This window comes from Vidua macroura, chromosome 4 (genome assembly GCF_024509145.1).
Source record: "Vidua macroura isolate BioBank_ID:100142 chromosome 4, ASM2450914v1, whole genome shotgun sequence".
Lineage (NCBI taxonomy): Eukaryota > Metazoa > Chordata > Aves > Passeriformes > Viduidae > Vidua > Vidua macroura.
The window spans coordinates 18,735,998-18,748,993 of NC_071574.1; the positions used below are offsets into that span (position 1 = coordinate 18,735,998).

The window sequence follows — 12,996 nt, forward strand, 5'->3', positions numbered from 1 at the left end:
TGATTTTCATTTTAATTAGGATTAATCAGTTTTATCTCCTAAGTCTTTGCAGAGAGTTTACATGAAACAGAAGATTTTGGTCAGCAGTGTGCCAGTGTAATAGCCCCTACTTGAAGAAATCCAGCTGTGGCACGTATAACCAGGATTAGGTTTAGCCTCTCTCATTAAATACCTTGCTGTTGCAGGGAGCTCTCTGGATCTTCCAATACCAGATCCTGGGTTTCACATAGCTGCCTGGTTGCTTGCTTCAAAAACCACTTGGAACCAGTATATTGCTTGGAAAAAAATATCTCAGGGATACCAGCTTGAAATAATGGCTGCTCTCTGCTTCAAAGACAAGCTCAAAAAGTCTCGCTTAACCCCAGCACCCATTGGTCCTGACAGCTGGGAGTTTGAGCCAGCTGAGACAAAATGAAGCTGACCTTTCTCTCCTCAAACTCAATATATTTAACAGAAGCATTTGGGTTTGGATGGAGCTTCATATATGTTAAAAGTGGGTAGTGAGGGAAAGGAGCCAAGTAGTTCTATAGGAAGGAGAGCAGCAAGTCAGTGGCCTCGTAGGGGAAGCAGCAAGGTTTGAGTGTGTGTTCTGCATCCTGCACAGAAGAAGCAGGACTCCAACACGCCCTGGGTGAGTGTTGCTGTCTTGGTGTTGGGCTGTGTTCTCCTTCTTCTTTCGTGGTGTTTTTCATATTTTTAAAAGTCTCTTATCCCACCAAGAAAAAAAAAGAATCTTTGAAAACGGTTACAAAGCCAAATAAAATCTTTCTTGTTTAGTTATTAGACATATCACTGAGTGGATGAATTTCATAATGGAAATTAGACTAATTTGCAAACACAAGGAGCATTTTAGTATGATTATTTTTCAGTACCTGAAATAGATACCTTGCTACGAAAATTTCCATATTATGTGAAAGTGAAAATTTAGCTTCCGGTCTGTTTCTTTAGAGAAGAAGACATAATTGTTCCAAAACATGAGAAATGTAAATGTTTTCCTGTTAATCGTAGGAGAACAATATTTCATCCATGTGCATCCTACAACAGTAAATATCAAGTGTAGGCTTTAAGCATCTTGTACACTCAACAGATTTTAAAGCTGTTAAGTCTATGAACAGGAAGAAAATGGAGACAGAAGGCAAAAATCGCTGAAGGGAAAATCCTGCTGAAAGCTCACAAAGCATTTTCAAGCTTACAAAAATGACCTGCTCCATTCCTGTTACACAGAAGTGTTAAAAGAGAGCAGGCAACCCCTTTCCCCCAAATCATTCATCTGTTATGTCTGCAATGTATTTAGACTGAATCCTTTCCCAGATGCTGCAGATCTGTCGGTTCCAGGGGAAATTAATGGGATTTTACTATTTGCTTTGAGGAAAAGAGGACTGGACTTTCTCCTGCTGTCTTTGGCAGGAAGGAGCAAGGAGCTTTCCTGTCTGCTCTTTTTAAATAATGTGTCTTTTTAAGCTTTTTTTGCCAGATAGCCTAATTTGTGTTACTGCAATATACCATGTTGGAAAATTACAGAGGTTAATGTACAGCACTATGATACCCAAATGTAATGGTAGATTCTAATGTTTTTTAAATGGTAAACCAAAGGCATTTGTAATACGAGTTGTAGTGAATTGCCTGCACTTCTTGCCAGAGATTAGTTTAGCATTGCTTTTAATATTTTATGCACTGAAGTTTGCAAAGATTAAAAGCTCACTTTGCACACTTGTGCTTTGTTCTGTCCCTGTACAAAGCACAACAGAGCCACTCTCTTCCTGATGAATTGTATGTCAAGAAATTCTATCAAATCACATTTATACTGCATCGGAAAGATTTTTTTAGTAATCAGTGAAGATTAAATCAGATTTATGATGTCATAACTGAGCCAGGTAGTTAGAAATCTAGCCTTTTGTAATATCACAGGTTTCTATTAATGTTTTAAATATCTAAACCACACATGAATGACGTAGGATGTTTTTACTTTAAATGTTACTATAGAGATTTGACGGTACATAATCCCATTAAAACAGAAGCGTGCAAGATTAAATTATCAATTTGCAATTATAATTATGCATATTGAGATTGACCATTCTTTAAAAAATTGGAAGTACAAGGTTGAGAAGGGTGCTTGAGCAATCATTCTTTGTTGAGAGCATTGATGGAAGAATTTAAAAATTGAGGGGGATTGATTTGGCAGTAATATGTATGAAAAAGTATGGGAAGCATTTCTTTGGAATGTGAAGGGGAGATAACCCTTTCACTGTCATGGTTAGCTTTGCTTGGGGAGCCATCGCAAAAAGGCATGATCAAAACCAGAACAGCAAGTAACACTGAACTACTTCACCTGCTCTTGACGCTTGATAAATAAAGAGTATTAGTTGATCAGCTTAGTACTGGAGAGTCAGCATGGTCTCATGAGTACTCCAGAGGAGGTGGGTTTTTTTCTAGCTTTGTCAGGAGCCTGCTTTTTGACCTTGAGCAAAAATTTTTTGACTCCTTGCCTTTCTTCCTGCTATTCCTTGATTGCCTTGACTTTGTGGAGGATGAGCTCTTCAGGAGAGAGATTTCTTTGCATTGTGTTCTGTGAACAATGAAGTCTGAGCCTCACTAAAGCCTCTAGGGGCATCTCTAGAAGAAATTATAATTGTTAGCTTTAATCACTTTCATCAAAAGAGCTTGGTAATGGAGGGTGTCAGTGTGGAGGATTTGGAGAAATCTGTAGGGTGCCTGTTAATTAAGTCACTGTGGGTGAAAGTTGCTGATTGGGTTTCCTTGGGCTGATGCAGAGATGTCCGGGAGCAGGACAGTGCTGCTCCATGCGGGTTTTCATCCCCAAAAGCATGATGCTGACCTTGCGTGCTCACTCCTCTGCTTCTGTAGAGCAAGAAGTGAGGTGCTTGATATGTTTTACCAAACAAGGCTTTTTCAGAAGCCTCCTACTGAAAACTTCATGTTCCTCCTAGCTTAAAACTTCATATTCTTTTCTGTTGTGAGCATTTACCACAGAAATTGGGCTGCTTGGCTTTTTACAGTGAAGACAGATCCTTGAGTGTGACCCATCTTGATGGATTCTCCTCCTAGCCTTTGCTGTTGCCAAAATAAAGTGTTTATCATTGCTCTCCTTATTAGCAGCTTCTGGTTTGGGATGGAGGTGCAGCAGCATGCAAGTTTGCAGATTAATTACCCTTCTTGGGGTATCTTGTGATGCAGAGCAATGTGGCCTTGTCCTCTTTGGCTGGATGCATTATTCACCATAGCAGAGGATTTAGAAATATCAACACCAGCATCAAGTTAGTAAAAGTGGGCTATGTTGAAGTATCTCCATTATTCATTCAGCAGTAAACTTGGCAGGTAGAGATCCAGGGAAATGAGGGATGAAGCAAGGGAGAGAGGTGATTTCCCCTCTCCTTAGCAGCCTGAGAGAGACCACTTTGCAAATTGTCCAGGCAGAGTATGACCAGGGGAGAACTGGGGAAGAAGCAGCAAATAATTTCTGAGAAGCACTGTAGGTTTGACGGCAATCAGGTTAGTCAAGTGATGTGGAAAGCAGTAAAAGAGGATCAAAACAAGGTTCCCTTGCATAAAGGGCAGGAGCTCCACTGCTCTGAGTATTAGTAGGAGTCAGAGGTAAAGCAATGCCTCTTTCTTTAGTGTGTTTATTCTCTGTTTTAGGGCTAATACTAAATCCCTGTAGTTCCTGCAGTGCACCACTGCCAGTGAGTGTCAGCTCTCTAAAAAGTATTTTGCAAGATCTTTGCTCTTGCAGGAATCCCTGTATGAACAAGAATTCCCCAATCTGCATTTGAAATCTGCATAGAAATATGCATGTGGCAGAGGCCAACTCAAGGTTACACATTTGACATTTGGGAAGGGAAGGCAAGAACAATTTACCAGTCAGTACACTCACATTATGATAAAATAAAGGTGAGCTGGGAGAAGAACATGTGCTGAATCCCAAAATGACACAGGAGAGCCATAAACCCCACAGTATGTTGTGCTATCTCTAGTCCTTTATGCTTCAAGCAGAAGTAAGATGTGGGGTATCATAAATGAAACAAAGATCTTATTTTAATTTTATTTTAAAAGCCATTGCAAGGCAATGGGGTAACAAACATTAACTTCTTCAAACCAGGCAAATTTGTCTGCTCTGTACTGCTGCCATCAACTGAAAATTATTCTCCAAAAGCCTCTTGGAACCAGGTAAAGGTTTTGCTATAAAGCACAAGCAGAGTAGTCTAAACAAATGGCATTGTTCCTGGAAATAAAGTATATCGATGTCCTTATGAGATGTTGCCTGGTCTGCTCTACACTACTGAAACTGTATATATTTGGTCAAAATCCAAGGCTGAAAATGGGTATAGTCTGTACATCTAGAGACTTTTTCATTTGTACAGTGAGGAATAATAACTGGCCTTATCCCGAGTTTGCCTGTAAATTTCCTAGATGATCCAAAGCCTGTTTATTGCTTACAGAGGCAATTTTGCTGACAGTCAAGCTGGAATAGGTCTCTTTTTCTTCCAGAGCATCCATACTTGCCTATTATAGAGAAATCACTCAAAAAGCAGCATGCATGCTGGACTCTCAAGCCTTGTTTTAAGTTTTAATTTACTTGTCTGACTTCCAAGGTTACTGAATGCAAGCAATTGTTCCTTCAGTACATAAATAAGATGAATTATGCGTTAGGGACCAATGCTTTGGCCTCGTTCTTCTCATGCTCGCAGGGTAGGACCTGCTGAGGAGTGCTTAGAGCTGGGGTGCAACTTCCTTTTTCTGTCATTGAAAATTAAAGTAAGACTGTTCTGGATTCGCTCAGATGTGAAACTGGAGCCTCAGGACCGTTTGTTTTGGTCTGAAATTTTTGACAGTGTAGGGTGGTCCAGGCTGCGGAACCATGGCATCAGAGTGAAAGCTGTGCTAGAACCCTGGGTGGGAAAGGCTTGGGGACTCACTGCTGTAACTGGAACAACTGGCCCCAATTTTACACTGGATCCTTTTTTAATCAGCCTTTAAAGTTTTTTCATTTCAATACACTTCTTTCAAATAACATGACCTGTGTTCTCCCCTACAGGTTGCAGAAAATGAGCTAGTTGATGTTGGAAGCAAAATTCAGGCAGGACTCATTGCTATTTCCCTTGCATGGGTTTTTAATTATATTGTCTAATTGTTTCACTGGGTTGGGATGGGGTCCTGGAGTCCTGTGCCATCCAGCTTGACTCTAACAAGACTGATTCTCACTGAAGTTTCATTTGTTACAATCCCAACTGTGAGGAACAATTTTTCATGTGTAATTAATCCTAATAAATCCAACACTTCCAGGAGGCTGACCTGGATCCATCCACTTCATTGTTTTGTCAATTAATGTTATATTTAGCATCTAACACTGTAATTAGAAGAAAATACTGAGGATGTAAAGGGACAGAGAAATATTAAGTTGTAGCTGCCAAGGAAAAGGAATTACTATCCTTGCAATCATAATTTAACTTCTTTCAAACTAAATGTTTTTTATTCTGGTGCAGTGACCTCTAAAAACCTCTGATAAATTGTCTGGTTTAACAATAGTTTCTCCAGATCACATTGTAGGAAGAGATACTTAAACACCTGCATCCGTGTTTGAGATCTACTTGAATCTCTAAGGTTTTTTTAATTATTGGCAGTGATATTGTCAACTGATTTTTCCTCTGACCATTGTTTTGTATGGTTTACTACTGTTTTCCCATGCAGAGATCTTCTTCATAGACATTAAGAATTCTTACTTTTCAAAAATCAGTTCGGTTGACCAAAATCAGTTGTTCATTGTTCTGTCCTCTGGTAAATGCATAGCAGAAAGTTCATGAGTGCCTGATATGTCCTCAGAGGCCAGTATAAACGTTTTAAAATGGTTTTATTTTTCTCTTTGTTTCCAGAAATGTTGAATACAGTGCTCTGCAAAAAAATAACGTGTGGATTTCTCGCACCTGAAGAACAAGAAAAGGTAATTACTGGACCATACGGTTGAGCCTCATTTGTTTGCTGTGCTAAAATATTTAGACCAGATCCTGTTGCATGAGCCTCCACCACTGTTTCTGCATATGGGTTTTGTATATTTTCAGTTATGCAGGCGCAGTTGTTTCATGAGAATATTCCTTTACATAAAGGGAGCAGGGGAACAAAAGCAGCAGAGCATGAAGATGCTGAAGCAAATGGTAGGGAAGAGCATACTGTGAATATTTTCAATACCAATAGAAGTGAAAAGGGTAAAAGAGGGGGGAAAAGGTATCAAGGTTTATATGTGCCAATGGGAAAAGGGCTACAGACTTGGCTGTGTTTGCAAGACTGCCTGGTGGAGCCTTGCAGCCTGCTGGGCGAGTGTCGGAGGAGGATCAGTGATCATCAGCGTTACAGCAGCCTCCTCATGTTTCAGTGACTGAGTAGCTTGTGAGGTGGTGCACCCTGCTCCAGAGGTGTGAGTTCCTCTGCTGCCTGCAAGCCTGCCTCTTGCAATCAAGTTTCTTGATCCTCCTGGGTCATGACATTTTGTTGGTGCAACACAGCTTGGCAGGGCTGTGGCTCAGTTGCTGGTGTTAAACAAAATGCTGTTCATCAAACTTTCATGAGACACTTTGCCAGGGGCTGCATCTTGAAAGAGTAAGCTCCAAAAAGCAGTGAGCAGAGCTGTGCTGCTCTGTACTGCTGCCATCTCCTGTATTTTCTTCTACCTTCTTTCCAAGGCTGAGAGGTCAGCACCCCTACAGGGCCTCGAGTGGTTTTGCAGTCTTTCCTCCTTGGAGGAAAAGTTGGACAAGGCAGGCATGGCCATGTTGAAGAGTGGTGGTCGTGGTTCAGCTGGTACATCCCTTCAGCTGTACAGTGATCCAGAAGAGGGACCAGGAACTCACCTCTGCCTTAAAGTCTGTGTTGGACATGATTCTTACTGATTCTTACTGGTTCTTACTGGGGTTAAGCTGAGGAATCTACATGAGCTGAGCCTTTCAGTAAGTTTTTTGTTGTAATTAATATAATGACTTTAAAATAAGAAAATGTGTCAGTAGATATCATTATGAAGGACAAAATAAATATATAATGTGAAGGTCTAAATCTGAGTATAGTAGAGCAAGCCTAGTGAGACTTAAAAACATGGATATAAAGAGAGGGATACAGCAGATGTTGCTGGGGTCAGGGAACTTCCTGTATGAACATGTGACATGTTCTTACGAGACACTTAATTTCATTGCTTGGGTTTTAAAAATGCATGTGAGTGACATCTTGTGTTCACTACATCTGCAGTGCCACAATGCTGATAATTAGCACATGCATTTTAGTATGAAGCCAAGATGACAAGCACAGACAAAGCATAGGGTGGAACAATTCTGCGTTCTCCATATATCAGCATTACCATTTTCTGAAAGTCCATCTTCTCACCCTACAAATGGAAGTGTTGTCTCAAGAAGGATGTTGAAAAACACTTCAAGGGCCTAAATTTGCAACTTGTGTGTAACCTTGTGTGTTTTTCTTGTGGTGGTCTCTGCATGCATCAATTGAGTGCAAAATTATGACAGCAGAGGAAGAAGAGCAGACAGAAGAAGAAGCTCTTGGAGCAAATAATGCTTGGTCAAAGTGCATTAAACTTTTGGAGAACCACATTGTCCTGTATTTGGGGTCAAATTGTTTAGAACTACCTTCCATGTGCTAACAAATGGCATTCATTTTGTTGGATACTTCCATTTGGATTTATGGTGTCATTTAAAACTCTGTAGTGCTTTCTGTCACCATCACCAGACCATTTCTCTCCTGTGCGACTGTCCTGTTTGGGCATTTGACATTTATGGGAAATGTAGGATAACTTTACTGGGAGTCAGACAGTTCAATGCTCTTGAGTATAAGTCTGTTTATCCAGGTCAAAAAGAAAAGCTGAAAAATCGGTTTTCTTTAAAATAATGAGTTTTCCAAGAGGAATAATGGAAAGGTGGTGCAGATTACAGTATGCCATGATGTACTAGCAAAGAGGAAGACTGTACCATACTGTTGAGTCTCATTGGTATTTCACTGCTCTTTTATAAGAAGATGAAATATTAGTCTAAGTTAACCGTGCAATTTAAAATTACCTCTACAAGTTCAGTCATTTATACTTACTTATGTTTTTGGGACAATTGTAAAGGGATTTTTGAAAAAAGCAGTATTTCTTTTTGCAAGTAAGAGATTAAAAACATGCCCACATTCATCATGGCTACGTGCTTTCTGAGGCCTTGAAACACAACTACCTGCGCTATTGCAATGTGGCTCAAACATGGGAATTATTCCCACTGGGTTTCTTGAAAGCTATAGGTGTTGTTTTAAAGTTTCACATAAGCAATATTGTAAGTAGGTAAGGGTATATATGCAGCAAAAAAATGGCGACTCACATTGTTGTATTTGATCTCGTCTTTTGTGAGGTCAGGTAGTCACACAGTTTTTTTTCATCCCTTGAACAGGATCCCAGAGAGTCATTTAGTTCTGTCAGCTGTGTGAGCAGAACAGCCATGAACTCTTTTATTCCTCCAGACTGCAGTGGTGTCTTTTTATTTGGTGCTGCATGGCGCTTGGTTGCAATGGCTGGGTTAGGCATGTGTCAAATGTATTTCATTGCAGAAGACACAGTAGCTGCCCTGCGCATGAGTCAGCCCCTAGGAAAGGCTTTGCTCCATCTTACAGAGGCAGTGACTTTGATGGGGATGTTCACCCCCATGCAGTGGGGGCTTTTTGCAGATGGAGTGGATTTAGTGCTGTGCTGCTGTTAGCATCAGTGAGTGGGGTCCAAAGCTGCAGAAATTGAGACTGTGCTTTTACTTCCTGTGTGGCCAGACCGAAGGAAGAAATCCTAAGGCTCAAGGGCATGGGAAGCGCTCTCTTCTTTTGTTCTCTGATTCTTTTTTTTTTTTTTTTTTAACTGGTTGGCCACGACATTAAGATTTCTAATTAATTTAGAAACCACAGGCAGTTGAAGAGACTGAGCAATGTAATAACTGGGCCATGGGGCAGAGTAAAAACACATCAATTATTCAGGCAGTCGCTGCTGCTTATTCCCTTCCCAAAGCTGGGCTGGCTGTCAGCGTGTGTCAGTGATACTGCTAATGCCCTTCAGGATTTATGTGCATAAATAGTGGCCTTTTAAAATCTGCATGAGAATAACTTTACTATTTTCAACAATAGCTTCCAGCAGCGTGCTCTGTCTGGGTACCAGGGGCTCCAACCACTATTTTGGGTGCCTTATTCAAAACTGGGATCTTGGCAGGTGCATCCCCCAGAAGCCTCTGCTGTGGAGAATTTGCTCCTCAAAGAGGTTGAGGGGCAGCCTGAGCCACGCAAAGAAAGAAACAGTCATGCTTTAAAAGGCAGGTGGTGTCTGAGAACGTTCTCTGTGTGAGCGAATGAGTCCAGCATCTCTTACACATCATCATCCCCTGCTTTTATTACTGTGATGTCTCCAAAGCACTCTCCATGAAGATGCCTTGGATGTCTCTGGGGCGGGACCCAGTGCAGTTCCTCTACAGGTAGAGGAGCAGGAAGCATCCTTCTCTTCCTCACTGCTCTGGCTATTGCAGGTCCTGTACTTGGACTGAGCAGTTGAAAAGTTGAAATAGAGGAAGCGTCTCTTGTTGCCAAGAACTACATTCACAGGACTGGACGTGATTGTCTTAAATGGTTGCACCTCAGAGTCTCCTGTTGGGGATGCCACAGGGAGCAACACTGATTCCTGCATAGAACCACTAACGGGAGTGAAAACTAGGGGACCTGTTGGATTTTTCTGCCATGGACTACAAGTGGATGAAAAAGATTTATTTTTCGGTCTGGTTGGCATGGTTATCCCTGCTGCTGGAGGCAGCCACCTTGCTTTTTAAGAAGTGAACTAATTTGTGAAGGCAACGAAATAAAATGAGCCTTGCTAATTATGTGTTGTGCCTGCAAAATGACCAGCTTGGGTTTGGAAAACGCTGGCTTTAATTAATGGTGAAAAGCTTTTTATTTCATCTGTGTAGCCATTATGAATCACTTCAGCCCATGGAAACTTTTAAATCTGTCTCACTGGGGAGCCTGAGGAGGAACAGGTAAAATGGATTTGCCTTAATAGCTGCAGTTGTAACTTAAACACTTGAAATGATATTAAGCATTTCTCTCCATTAGCATTTCCTGTTGATGAAGCTATGACAAGATCAACGTTCATTAGCTGGAAGAAACTAAGCTCTGTAGACAAATGCTTTGGCTAAATGGGGCCTTCATTGTGCTGAGAACAAGAAAGCAATTAACTGAAATGTTTGTTTACAAAATCTAATTCCTGGGGAGTATCTTCTCAGATTGCCACTTACATCTCTTGGACTGGTTTTGTTACCAAGGCTTGCAGGTTGATGGATTTTGCAAAGCTTGGTTGTAGTATGTTTGAAACAGATGTTTCAAACTTTGCATGGTAAAGCTGAAACCAAGTGAAGAGCAGGGTGTGCCAGAGTTTATTTGTGCCAGAGTTTATTTGTGCATTCCTCACATTTATTTTACAGTTTGCTGTTAAGTGCAATTAATATTAGATGTTCCAGATATTAAATAGTGGAGGCTGAAGAGAAGCTGGAAACTGTGCAGCACTGAGTGCTGTTACTGCTGTCCTCCTGTCCCCCACCTGGAGCCTAGCCCAGGGGAATCACCGATGGGTTCCAGCTGGGTGAAGATGAATCTTTGCCAGGATAACTGCATGAAGAGCCTTGTCCTGGTTGGTTGACGAACACGAACAACCTCAGAAGGTGATTTTGCCCATCTACAATGCAAATCGTGCTCTGGAACTGCTGCTTCTCTTTGGGTTACAGAAATGGCCAATGGGAAACATAAGTGCTGCCATCCAGCTATTAGAGCAGATTTTGTCACTGCGTAGCATTTGTGGAGTGGGAAGTGTTATGAACAGTTTCCAGGTGTTCCCCAGAGACGCGGGCAGGGCTTTCCTAGTTCCCATGGCAACACTAAAAGAAAACTACTAACTCTAGCTAAGTACCGATATTGAAATGCTAATTAGCTAATTGCCCTGTTTATTTTCCCTAAACTACCTGGCTTCCCACCCCTCCACGCTGCCATTCTGGGACTAACATGCAAATAAAAACCCCTTAGGATCATGGGAGTATTTTTAGGAGATAAAAATGAATATAAATCAAAAACTGAACACAATAGAGGAGTCTAGACAAATGCCCTAGCTGAGGAAGAGGGAAACACATCCCCTGACTGGCTTTTAACCATCGCCATCACCTAAGAAAGAACAGACTATATTAGGCTCTGAGAAGCTGGGAGATAGAGACAGAGAGCCCTGGTGCTGCCACCATGGAAGGAGCGGGGACAGCTGTTGTTCTGGACTTCAGCAACAGACTCTGCACACCACGCCTCCTCATCCTCGGGCCACTGGTGTGCCACAAGGAAAGGAGAAAGGACAGCTGCTGCTCGGGACTCCAGTGACCAACTCTGCACGCTGCCTTCCTTCCGGCTGCCTGGGAAAGCTACAACCGCGGGGGCGAGCTCTGCGTCGAGCCCCCTGCCCAGCTGATCTTTTTAATAAAGAGCTGAACATTAATAAAGGCATTAGCCCTGTTCATTTTCAATTTGGGGGCTCGTCCGGGATAGCCACGCCCGAAGAGGACCCCCAGACAGCTGGACAGCTCGACCACCTGCTTCGAGGGACCCTCGGGAGTTGCTGGCTACCTTCGGACCCTAGGATCCGCGTGAGACGAGCAACGCAGAGGAGCATCGGATGGGTAAGAAAAACCGGGAGATGAGCGAATGAGTGAGTGAGTGAGACGGGGGCCAGCAGCTCCAACCCCCGAAGCGAGAGGGACCCGCTAGTACCGCGTTTCCGGACTCCTGCGAAGGGGCCGGCCGGGAACCGGGGGAAGCGAATGGAATAGAGGAGCGACTGAGGCGTCTCCTTAGAAGTAAAGCAGGCCCTCCTCCGAGCGTGTGGAGGTGACCTATGGGCAAAGTAAGTCCCTGGCAATCAGGGCAAGGGGAATATCCCCAGCAGGGCAGGTGGGATGTGGAGGTCCCAGAGGACATGTCCCCGGCGCCGGCAGGATGGCATAGGACGGCAGGTGGGATGTCCCTGGCAGGTAGGGCGGGGTGTCCTAGCAGGCAGGAGTGGCATGTACCTGGCAGGTAGAGGGCATGTACCTGGCAGACAAAGCATGTCCCTGACAGGCAAAAGGCATGTCCCCGCCAGGCAGGACAGGACAACAGGGCAGGTGGGATGTCCAAGCAGGCAGGAGCGTCATGTCCCCACCGGGCAGAGGGCATGTCCCCGCCAGGCAGGACAGGATAACAGGGCATGTAGGGCGGGATGTCCTAGCAAGCAGGAGCAGCAAGTCCCGCCAGGCAGAGGGCATGACCCCAGCAGGCAGGACAGGATAACAGGGCAGGTAGGATGTCCATGGCAGGCATGGATGGAGGTCCCCGTCAGAGCAGATAGGGGAATGTCCCTGGAAGGCAGGGCAGGATGTCCCCGTCAGAGCAGGCACTAACCCGAGTAAGCAGAAAGGCAGGAAGGCAAGCAAGCTAAGCCTAGTAGGGTCAGGCAAGGGGGTTTGGCCGGAGTTCGAGTGTAAGGCTCGGCAGGACGTTCGACCTTACCTCGGCAGGGAAACCAAGCTTCCCAAGCCTAGTAGGGTCAGGCAAGGGGGCTTGGCCGGAGTTCGAGTGTAAGGCTCGGCAGGACGTTCGACCTTACCTCGGCAGGGAGACCAAGCTTCCCAAGCCTAGTAGGAGAGTCAGGCAAGGGGGCTTGGCCGGAGTTCGAGTGTAAGGCTCGGCAGGACGTTCGACCTTACCTCGGCAGGGAGACCAAGCTTCCCAAGCCTAGTAGGAGAGTCAGGCAAGGGGGCTTGGCCGGAGTTCGAGTGTAAGGCTCGGCAGGACGTTCAACCTTACCTCGGCAGGGAGACCAAGCTTCCCAAGCCTAGTAGGAGAGTCAGGCAAGGGGGCTTGGCCAGAGTTCGAGTGTAAGGCTCGGCAGGACGTTCGACCTTACCTCGGCAGGGA

General features: G+C 43.8%; 1 protein-coding gene across 2 annotated transcripts in view; it reads left to right on the forward strand.

Annotated features, from left to right (window-relative positions):
- ADGRL3 (adhesion G protein-coupled receptor L3) overlaps window positions 1–12,996 on the forward strand; it is a 487,040-nt gene that overhangs the window by 81,748 nt on the left and 392,296 nt on the right. For both annotated transcript variants that reach the window (XM_053975251.1, XM_053975252.1), the window contains exon 2: window positions 5,889–5,956. The gene's annotated coding sequence lies outside the window, so the exon portion shown is untranslated. The remainder of the gene's footprint in view (window positions 1–5,888; window positions 5,957–12,996) is intronic.